We start from the raw sequence: 11,440 nt of genomic DNA, 5'->3' as shown, positions 1-11,440 counted from the left end.
ATTCCATTTACTTTAGAAATTCTTTTGGGGATTTAGAAATTAAATCCCTGCCAACCACCAATTAAATATTCAGAGTCCAACCACCAATAAATTTAGCACACAGTCCAGCCATAAATTTAACGGGCCTTTTTATGTTTGAGTTGTAACTTAAGGGATGAGTGGCAGTTCAGGGGCCCATAAGATGCCATAGAAATCCTTCTGAGACAGGGAAGGATAAAAGCTGTGAGGCCTGCTGCTGCTATAGTGTGGACATGGGGGAGGCCTAGAGGGATATGCTTGAGAGCTCATATAAAATCCAGGGGGGATGCGGGGGAAGTTATCCTGTCTGCAGGATGTCGTGGCAAGAAGCTGCCAATCAAGTGAGGGAGGCGGATTCTTTAAAGGGGAAACAGGAAGGGCAGCCTGCTGGGCCAGGTGTGGGACACTCTGTGTGTTTACAGTGTGCCGGAGTAAAGGAAGAGCCGTTAACACGCGGGGTCCCCAGGGTCTGAGGGCGAAGCCTGGAGGCCTGGAGAAGGTCTTGGCTTGGGACATCTCCAGGAAGGGACCCGTCCATGAACTGGGGCCAAGTGATAGCGGCAGCCCGAGGAGGATCCCGGCACCCCAATAAAGCGGCTCCCGGGCCCAGCAGAGTACCGAAGCTTTCCCCCTGCGGGCTGGAGGGGTCCAGAGGCCAGCGTTACTCCGCCTGCGCGGCCCCCTAAGGGACGCCGAGGAAGCGGCTGCGGCGCCATATTGTGGGAGAGAAAAGGGGACCCCCCAGAAGGGGGGCGGAAGGAGCCACCGAGAGCTGGTGCGGGAGCGAAGCGATCCCGCCCGGGCTGCCCACACGGGTTTTGCGGGGCGGGAAGGGAGGGTCCTGCAGGGCGGAAGGTCTGTCCTCTTACAGATGCCACGTGACCAGGCGTTGGTTTCCGGGCGGGGGATGTGGGGCGGGCCCGCAGCCCGCGTTTGGTCCCTCCCCCCGGGCTGGCAGGGGATCGCCGGCGGGGCCGGGGGGGAGAGTCAGCGGCTGGAGGGAGCTTCCGAGAGCTCGTCTTCCCCCAGGAGGGCGGCGGGAGGCTGCCCGGGAGCAGTGACGGCCCTTGGGCTGGGGCTGGGCGGGAAGCTGGCCAGAGCTCCGGAGGTGGCTTCGGGGCCGCCGTCCCCCTTCGGTACCGCTCCAATTCCAGCCTTTACGTCATCGGGGAACGTGACCCGCCCGTTACACTCGCTGGGCCGTAGAGTGGAGAGCAGCTTCGACCCTGCCCCAAAGGCCGCTCGAGCCAGACTGCTCCTGAGGCCCAGCCGCGGCGCCCTGCTTGGAGCGACACAAAGCCGCGATGGCGGCTCTGCCGGCGCAGGGCTTCGGCTCCCCTCCGAAGCGCCCAGACGAAGCCCTTGGCAGCCGCGAGCAGCGGCAGAGAGAAGCGGCTCCGGGGGCCACCAGGCCGCCTCGCACCGCCCCTCCCCGGGTTACTCGGCTTAACTTTTCTGCGTGGGATCACAAGGACGGCAAGAGCGCGCCCGAGCGCAGACGTGCAGCGGCTCACCGACCATTCCAGCACCGACTGCGGAAGCACCTCCAGCGGGAGAAAGGGGAGAAAGGCGCCGCCTGGAGCCGGGCTGATCTCCGCAGGGCTCGTCCCAACGGCCACCCGCACTTCAAAAGCGGCGGAAGAGCCGAGAATGGCCACCTGTCCCACGTGCTTTGTCCTAGTAGTCGCTAAATGTCAACGTAAGATCATTGCCAGCACCGGATCTCCTTCTCTGGCCTCGCAGCCCTTATCTGAAGCTGCACATACATACACACATACATACACACATACATACATACATACACACATGTGTAACCGTGGAAAATGTGGTTTGCCAAGACTGTGAATTGCCAAAACTGTAAAGGTTTCAGCCAAATTGTAAAGATAATTTCTAGTGTCTTGAGTTAAATCAAAAATAAGTGGTCGCCATGGGAAAATTCCCAAATATGAAAATACCCAAGTCAGCTGGGTTTTATGGAGATTTTAATTAATATAAATGAAGGAATTAAAGGAAGGAGAGAGAGAGTAAGAGGAAATACTAGAAAGGGCCTAGGCCTGAGCCTAAGGGAGAGCGAGTCAGTCTTATCACTCACCACAAGATCGTCTTCAAGCAACCTCCAAACCTCTGAACTCCAACTCCAACTAACTTCCAATCCAAAAAAAAACTCCAACTCAGTAAGTCCCTTCCTTTTAAAGAAATCTTCTCTTATGTCTTCTCCCCTAAATTTTCACCTCTACCAATCACAGTAGCTGCTTTTTCCCAGGACTGCCCATTCTTAGTTCTCATCTTCTTTTATTCTTACCTTCTCTGGTTATATAAAACTTCACACCTCTTTTGTTAAGCTTGCCTTTTGTAAATTGCTTGACCCTTTAGGTACTAATTTAACCTTTATAGGTACTTAGCACCTTTTTGTATTAGATCTAAAAACAGACCTAGCTTAAGGTTCTAGCTTTACTATAAGTATGAGTTGGGGACTTTCATTGTTCAATCAGGAGTTCACAACTTTAGCTTCCCGTAAGGCACTGTCTGAGCAGGGGGGAGTAATTTTAAAAATTCCCAATACATTCCTGATCAAGTATCTCCATTGTTAAAAGAGGGGAATAGCTAGACCAAATCTTCTAAGGTACAGTCTGAGTAGTTTTTAAGATTCATGCATGCACACATGCATACATGCATGCACACACATGCATATACAAACATTCATACAATGTATACATGCATGCATACACACATATGTCTCTCCCTTTCTTCCAATCCTTTTGGGACACTTCAAGTACAATATTGATAAAATGTGGATTTTTTTATTTTTTTGTTTTTTGTTTATTTTTATTTTATTTTATATTTTATGGAATTAATCAATTTATAATATTTTTCCATAGTTATAAGAATGATGTTCTTTCCCTAGCCCTCCCCCAACCCTTTCCCATAACCCATGTGCAATTCCACTGGATTACATGTGTTCTTGATTCGAACCCATTGCCATGTTGTTGGTATTTGCATTAGAGTGTTCGTTTAGAGTCTCTCCTCTGTCATGTCCACTCAACCGCTGTAGTCAGGCAGTGTCTTTTCCTTGGTGTTTCTACTCCCACAGTTTGTCCTCTGCTTATGAATAGTGTTTTTTCTCCTAGATCCCTGCAGATTGTTCAGGGACATTACACCGCCACTAATGGAGAAGTCCATTATGTTCGATTATACCACAGTGTATTAGTCTCTGTGTACAATGTTCTCCTGGTTCTGCTCCTCTCGCTCTGCATCACTTCCTGGAGGTCATTCCAGTCTCCATGGAATTCCTCCACTTTATTATTCCTTTTAGCACAATAGTATTCCATCACCAACATATACCACAATTTGTTCAGCCATTCCCCAGTTGATGGGCTTCCCCTCGTTTTCCAATTTTTGACCACCACAAAGAGTGCAGCTATGAATATTCTTGTACAAGTCTTTTTGTCCATTATCTCTTTGGGGTACAGACCCAGCAGTGCTATGGCTGGATCAAAGGGTAGACATTCTTTTATCACCCTTTGGGCATAGTTCCAAATTGCCCTCCAGAATGGTTGGATCAGTTCACAACTCCACCAGCAATGAATTAGTGTCCCCACTTTGCCACACCCCCTCCAGCATTCATTACTTTCCATAGCTGTCATGTTAGCCAATCTGCTAGGTGTGAGGTGATACCTCACAGTTGTTTTGATTTGCATCTCTCTGATTATAGGAGATGTAGAGCACTTTTTCATGTGCTTATTAATAGTTTTGATTTCTTTGGCTGAGAACTGCCTGTGCATGTTCCTTGCCCATTTATCAATTGGAGAATGGCTTGATTTTTTGTACAATTGATGTAGTTCTTTGTAAATTTGAGTAATTTAACCTTTGTCAGAGGTTTTTATGAAGATTGTTTCCCAATTTGTTGCTACCCTTCTGATTTTGGTTACATTGGTTTTGTTTGTACAAAAACTTTTTAATTTGATGATTCCAGATTATTTATTTTGCATTTTGTAACTCTTTCTAAGTCTTGCTTGGTTTTGAAGTCTTTCCCTTCCCAAAGGTCTGACATGTATGCTATTCTGTGTTTGCCTAATTTTCTTATAGTTTCCTTCTTTTTTTCCTGCAGTAATAGAAGTTAATATATATTCTTGCTACAATATCAATATATACCTAAAAGCTTTAAACTATGGGAACCTGCCATTTATTGATAAAATATTATAGGACTGTGATTAAGGTTTGAATCTGATTCTAGAAATTGGGATGAAAATAAGGAGCACAGACTTAACCTGAATAGTGCCAAAAAGAGCACACAGGAAATACTAATGTGAGACTCGAGGTTGCGACGCTTGACATATGTTAAGTCATAGGACTTCCTTGTATCTACACTCTTTACAAAGTACTCATACAAGTACAAAATTTGACTATCATGCTGGCTCCCTATATTCCTGAGAATGACAAAAAAAAAATCAGACGAGGGAATGACATTTCCCCATCAAAATAGAATTCTAATTCTTTTCTTCTTATATTATGGCAACTTCCTATAGTCTTGGCTGCAAATGGCTAAATGACATATTACTGCATTCTGTCCTACAGACTTGTGGGATAGAAATTACTTTATATTGGACCTCTACAAGGGCCTATTTTGAATTTTTCCTTATGTTTTTGATTATTTTTCTCTTCTTTTGATAATTGACTCATACACCCCCATAACTCAACATTGCATTCTGAGTTGAACTGAATGTTTTTTAATACTTACTTCAGGGGGAATTGTATTTTAATTTAAAATCTAAGAATTTTTGAATTTTTTGTTTGAGATTGTATTTTTATAAAAATCCAAGAATTTTGATTTTTTGTTTAAGATTGTACTTTTATAAAAAATTCAAGATTTGATTTTGTTCGAGAAAAGATCTTCAAGAAAGAAGCTTGAAACTTTTATATCCAGAGAATGAACTGTTGCAGAAAGATGCCGAAAACTTACACTTCATCAAGAAGATCAAGAATGAACTTTGTATATGATTGATTGAACTGAACTTTGATTGAACATTTATTGTAAATGTACACATTCATGCCAAAAGGGACTGCCCCTAATTTGGCTTTCTGTCAATGTGCCTAGCAAAACATTGGTTTTGCTTTCTTTTCTTTTCTTTTCTTTTCTTTTCTTTTCTTTTCTTTTCTTTTCTTTTCTTTTCTTTTCTTTTTCATTTCCTCTCTCACTATTCTAATTTCTCTTTAAAAAATTGAATATTATGTATATCTATAGTTAGAAGTGCATTTTGAATTACAAAATTGATTATGTTAATTGATCAATGGGGAGACTAGTCTCCCATGATCATCAGGGGGGATTGTAAACCTCAAAATTTCTCAGACTTATGAATGTTAGGGGTTTCCTCCATTGGGGAATCTTCTACTTAAAAAAATTCCCTAGCAGATGGTGAGAACTCTACTTGAGTGTGGGGGCTCCTAGATATGGGAGTGTCCCTGCTCCACCCTACTTAAGACTGCCTTAGGACAGAAAACTGTTTGCTAAATAATGAAAGTACTTTGATCCATGCTTATGGAAGGGACAGGAAGTTCTTTGAGTCATGACTGTTTTAGAATTGATACAATGGATACTAAGTACCTATAAAGGTGGGGCAACTTGTAAACTACTTAAACCTAAAAGGTTGATAACTTATTCAGAGGTTTTTTCTTAATGGAATTTGTCGACACAGCAGCATTTTTTCCTGACTTACTAAAGAGATTAAAACTACTCAGCTGTGAATTCAAAATGGGCGGTCCTTTAGAAACATCTACAGTGATTGGTAGATGTAAGGACTTAGGGGAGGTGACAGAGGAGATTTTGCCCTTAAAAATAAGAGCTCAGAGAAGAGCAGGGAAGGATCTCGATTTCTGACTCTCATTCTGAAGGAGAGCTCCTTGAGGAGCTCCTCTGAGGGGCTCTGTCCCTCTGGGGTAGGAGCTCTGGAGGCTCTTGAGGGAGGCCCTTTGAAACCATCTCTGGCTGGAAGACTCTTTGAGGAAGGACGCTGGCCTGGTGTCACTAGTATCCTTGTTTAGTCAGACCTTGTGGTGAGTGTTAAAAAACTGACTGATTTCTCTTTTAAGACTCAGGTCTAGGCCGTATTGGCTTGAGGCCCTTCATACTTATTCCTTTCTTACTCTCTCTCTCTCTTTGATTACTCATTGTATTGTTAATTAAAATCTCTATAAAACCCAATTGACTTGGGTATTTGAATAATTGGGAATATTTTCCTGGCAACCACCTTATATTTGATTTTAAACCCAGGACACTGTAGTGAAACATATTTCTGTGGTAAAATTTACTCACCCTCTCTTATATCTATCACAATTTATATCTTCCACTATTTTAATCACTACAGTTTAAGACCTCAACCATTTTAAATCTCACAGAGGAGAGACTCTAAACGAACACTCTAATGCAAATATTAACAACATGGCAATGGGTTCGAATCAAGAACACATGTGATACCCAGTGGAATCACGCTTCGGCTACAGGGGGTGGAGGGGAGGAAAAGAAAATTATCTTTGTCTTTAATGAATAATGCATGGAAATGATCAAATGAAATATAAAATTAAAAAAAATATGGTTGAGACTGAATCTAATAATTATTTTGGCTGCCAAGGATTTTATTTATAAAATCCTAATGAAACACCCAGGCCAGCTGGAAATTTTATGGTGATTTAATTGATAGTGGACGAGATTAAGGAGAAGGAAGAAGGAAAGGAGTAGGTGTTCTATCTTCCCCTCCCCCCAACCTGGCTAGTTCCGATCGGGGAGATTAGGAGATAAGGTTTTGGAGTATGAAAGAGGAAGGAGTCAGCTTGAACTCCAAAAATGAAGGGCTAAGCCAAGATGCCCAAACCTGAAATCACCTCCAAGGCAACTCACCACCAAGCCCAGACAAAATAACTGCCACCACTCCAAAATTGTTGGAACACCTAGCAAGCTGCCAGCCAGAGTCACCTCTCCAGGGAAAGAGTAAGAGAGAGGAAGTGACTGCCTTATATAGACGGTTTTACATCACTTTCCTGCGTCTCATCTGTACCAATGATAGCTTAGCTTGACTTAGGACAGCCCAAGGGTCTGTCCGCTTTTTCTGCACATGTCTGTTGAAGGCCATTTCCTCAGATAATTAAATCTTGAGTTTGGTGCAGACCTTCCTAATCTTGTTAAACTAAGGAGGGTGGAGAAATTACAGGGTTTCCAAGATGTGATTCTGTTAGTCCAAGTATCTCTATTGTTATTGATTAGGAAATAGCTAAATCAGATCTTCTAAAGTACGGTCTGACTAGGGTGCAATTGTTTTAAAATTCAGGGGACCCTGCTGCCCACACATTGTACTAATATTAGTTACCTATCGGCAGCCTGGGGGTGATGGATTTGCCCTGTTGCCTGGAGACCGGATTCAAACAGAGACCCAGAGAGAGCACCCAGGCGCTGGCTCCGGAGGGGTTAAGAACGAGTCCTGGAGCGGGTAATGGAGCTGAGTAACCCCAGCAAAGTGAAGCCTCAGCTCGAGCTGGAGGGAGATGACAGGAAGAAGGAGGCAGCATCTGTGGACCCCCTCCCCAGGCAGGACTTACCTCCCACCCCAGCACTCAGGCTGCCTCCTGCTGGACTAATATTTCTCAACATATAATTAAATATTGCTTTTGTCATTAATCACTATGTTTAAATTATGTTTGATTTGTAGCAATGAGAATACATAATGCATATCAGGTATTTACATTCCGAATCAGAACTGTAGCAAAATTACAGTTTGGGAGTAGCTACCAAAACCATGTTTTGGTTTGGGGTCACTGCAACATGAGGAGCTGTATTGCGGGTCACGGCATTGGGAAGGTTGAGAACCACTGCTGTAGAGGGTTTATTTGCTATTGTCATTAAATGGGCTCTTGTGGTTTTGAGGATTTTGGTACTTCTTAAGTGTATGTTAGCTGCTCTACCACTAAAATGAATGTATGTAAATACAACAATATATACACGTATGTTACTCATACAGCACATGCCTGGGCTTCCTTTCTGCATACAGATGTGTGTTACACACAGTTAGATAGATATTGTATGTATGTGTGTGCGTGTACATGTTTGGTGTAACAGGGATATTATTATCTTCCTTTTGCAGTGTGTCTGGGGAGGAGGGGACAAGGGGCAGAAAGGGGAGATGGGAAGGAAAGGAGGATCTCCCTTTGACAAAATACATTTAGTTTCTAAATAAAGCGAGAACTCTTCTCATGTCTCAGAGGCTTCCAGTGCTCAGTGGACTCCAGGGAGGTCCAGGTGCGAGGCTATGCCAGAAGCCCTCTCCTATCCATTGTCCTCTCATCCCAGGGCTCCCTCAGTGGATTATTTCCAATTTATCCTGCCTGTAGCTTGTAGGAGGCTAGCTGGGTCCGTGTTCCATGAGATTGTGAGCTCCCAGAGGGCAGGGCCCATCCTTTGCCTTCTTTGCCCCCCCAGCACTGGGCACCCTGTCTGCCCACAGTAGGTGCTTGATAGATGCTTATTGCCTCACTGACTTTCTGCCCCTCAGGTAGCAGCTCTCCTGGCTTTCTGCCTTTAGACTCCTTCCCATCTCCAAGAAGCTCCTGGGCTTCCTGATGCCTGAAGCTTCCCCTTGTGCTCAGCAGCAGCACCCCCAGCTCCTGCCTGTGTGCAGGACATTTCCTCTTGGGCTCATTGGGCGCTTCCAGCCCGGGATCCCTAGGCGAACCCTGTCCTTTTAGTTCTTGCTGAAATAACACTGACCTGCTGTGACAATACATGGACCGGATCCACCGAGGCTCAGAGAATACACAACACTTGGGAATGATCTCCTTCAGCTTGTCTCTGGCAGGTGAGCAGGGACTCCCTCCTTCAACATCATGGAGGTGATGCCCAGGCTCTGCCAGGGGAAGCCAGCAAAGGGAAGGACCACAGCCAGGCAGCCTGGAGTGTGATTTTTAGATTCTTTCCATCTTGCTTGGTCTAGCACCCAGGAATGTGCACACCCACATTACACAGGCATGTGCTAGCAAATGACAAATCAGAAAAAGCGGACAGACCCCTGGGCTGTCCTAAGTCAAGCTAAGCCATCATTGGTATAGATGAGACCAGGAAAGTGGGGTAAAACCGTCTATATAAGGCACGTCACTTCCTCTCTCTTGCTCTTTCCCCAGAGAGGCGACTCTGGCTGGCAGTGTGCCAAGCGTTTTGACATCTTGGCGTGGTGGCAGCTATTTGTCTGGGTTTGGCAGTGAGTTTGCCCTTGAGCTGATTCAGGTTCAGGCATTTTGGCTGAGCCCTTTTGGAGATCAGGCTGATTCCTTCCTCCTTACTCTCTAGAGCCTCTGGTCTTCTTTCTGGCACTAGCCAGGCGGGAGAAATCCTACACCTTTTTCCTTCTTCCTTCTTCTTAATCTCCTCCACTATCAATTGAATCACCATAAGTTTACAGCTGACTTTGGTATTTTATTATTTGGGATTTTCCCTGGCAATCACTTAAATTTAGATTTTAAGTCACAATGCTAAAATTATCTTTACAGGAGGCAGGTAGAGAATCCCTGCCTGGAGGAATGCTGATGAGATGACCAGCAGAGGAAGAGAGGACCTGAAGGAGACATCCTGTGCCTGGCTCTAACAGCCAATAGAGTCCCTCATGTCCTCTCAGACATTCCCTTTCTCCAGCATTGCCAACTCGCTACTGTGTAAAATCAGTCCCTGATGCTGAGTCCTTCTGGAGGGACCCCACGTGTGCACCCTGCTTGCCTTGGGAGGGCGGTCCTGCAGGGGAGGGCTATGGGCAGGTCATAATACCATCTGCTCCCCATGAAGTTGTGGCCCCAGCTGCCATGCAAGCTCTCTTACTCCTGTGAAACCCGGGCCAATGAAAACATTTAGGGAGGACCCGAGGCAGCTCTCATCCTGCCTCTGAGGAGAGGGTGATCCAGTCAAAGTCCCTTTGCCCTCATATAAAAGAAGCTTAGTCCTGTCTATATAAGCAGGACTCCCTTTGAATCATGGGGAGCCCTGCAGCCATCCCACCAATACCTGCTTCCTTGGGGAGTTGATCATCCCCTTCTGAACTTTCTCTTCTTGAGTTTTGCCTCTTTAATGAGAGCCAAGACAGGAACAGAGGATTTTTCTTTTCACACCACAGAAAAACCCTGTGAAGATTGAATTATAATCCTTCATCTATTTTTAGATTTTAATCCCAAAAGTGTTAACTCAGTATTTAAAGTAGATCTAACTACAAAAAAGGTGTGAACACCCATTTCATACATTGAAAGGGCAATCCTGGAGAGGAGCACCTGCTGTGATTGGTAGACATAAAATTTAGGGGAGTTGACACAAGAGAAAAAGGTCTTTAAATAGAGGAAACAGAGGCACACAGGATCTATCCTTAGATTCAGTCACTCGAAGTTGGACTGGAAGACAGACACTCAGACTTGGAGTAAAGACGCTTGGCTGTGGAACTGGACCCCTGGAGGAGCTCATGAAGGAGACCTCAGGAGACCTGCTTTCCTTTTAGATGGTCACCATGGTGAGTGAAAGGCTGACTTAGTTTCCTTGCCTTTTTGGAGGTGTGACCCTCTGAGAAAGGCCCACCGTCTTGAGACTCCTTTCCCCTGGCTTGGGGTTAGAATTTCTACCTGACTCTGAGGAAGCCAGAGGTCTCTCCCTCTCTCTCTTCCCTTCTCTCTCTTCCTTAAATATCTTCCCTCTATGGTAAAAATAAATGACCATAAATTACATTTCATTTTAGTAATTCATTTTGGGATTTAGAAATTAAATCCCTGGCGCCCACCAATTAATTATTAAGTCCAACCAAAATAAATTTTAACAGCCCCAATGGTAAGTGTTAGAGGCTCTGGAAGGATATCCTTGGGGTTTGGGAAGGATGCCTTTTGCAAGCATGCAAGACTTCAAAACTTAGCTTAAAAACAAAAAAGAGGTTTATTAATTTAGAAAGTAATGTTGAGAGTGGCCAGGAGGATAGCGAGGTGGAACAGCAAGATGGGGAGCAGTTCCTTGGGAGGACAGCATGAAAGGAAAGGCTGTTCTCCCCGAATGACATCAGTTCTGAGATTGTTATACCTTTTTACAACAGAACCTATGCCCTGGTAGGGACTTGACTTAGAGTGATAAGCCCTCAGGCATTTGGTGGGGTGAGGTGGTCATCTGACTGGGGTCTGCCTGGAGGCATAAAGATTCATCTCTTTGTCCATCTTAAGTCTCAAGGATGTTCTAGGGTAGATAGCCATCTCAAGACCCTGGGGGAGGGGAGGGGCGTCATTGGATGTTTCCAGGTTCAGAGTCAAGAGGATGGAAGGGAGTGAAGGAGTTTCCCTGATAATAGTCCACCTGCGTTTCTGGGGTACAGTGCCCATGTCAGTAAGGGTTGGGGATTTCTATACAAAAGGTATGATTGTCCTTCTC

This window comes from Monodelphis domestica, chromosome 4 (assembly GCF_027887165.1).
Source record: "Monodelphis domestica isolate mMonDom1 chromosome 4, mMonDom1.pri, whole genome shotgun sequence".
NCBI lineage: Eukaryota > Metazoa > Chordata > Mammalia > Didelphimorphia > Didelphidae > Monodelphis > Monodelphis domestica.
The sequence above is the reverse complement of the archived record's forward strand: the minus strand, read 5'-3'. Positions refer to the sequence as shown.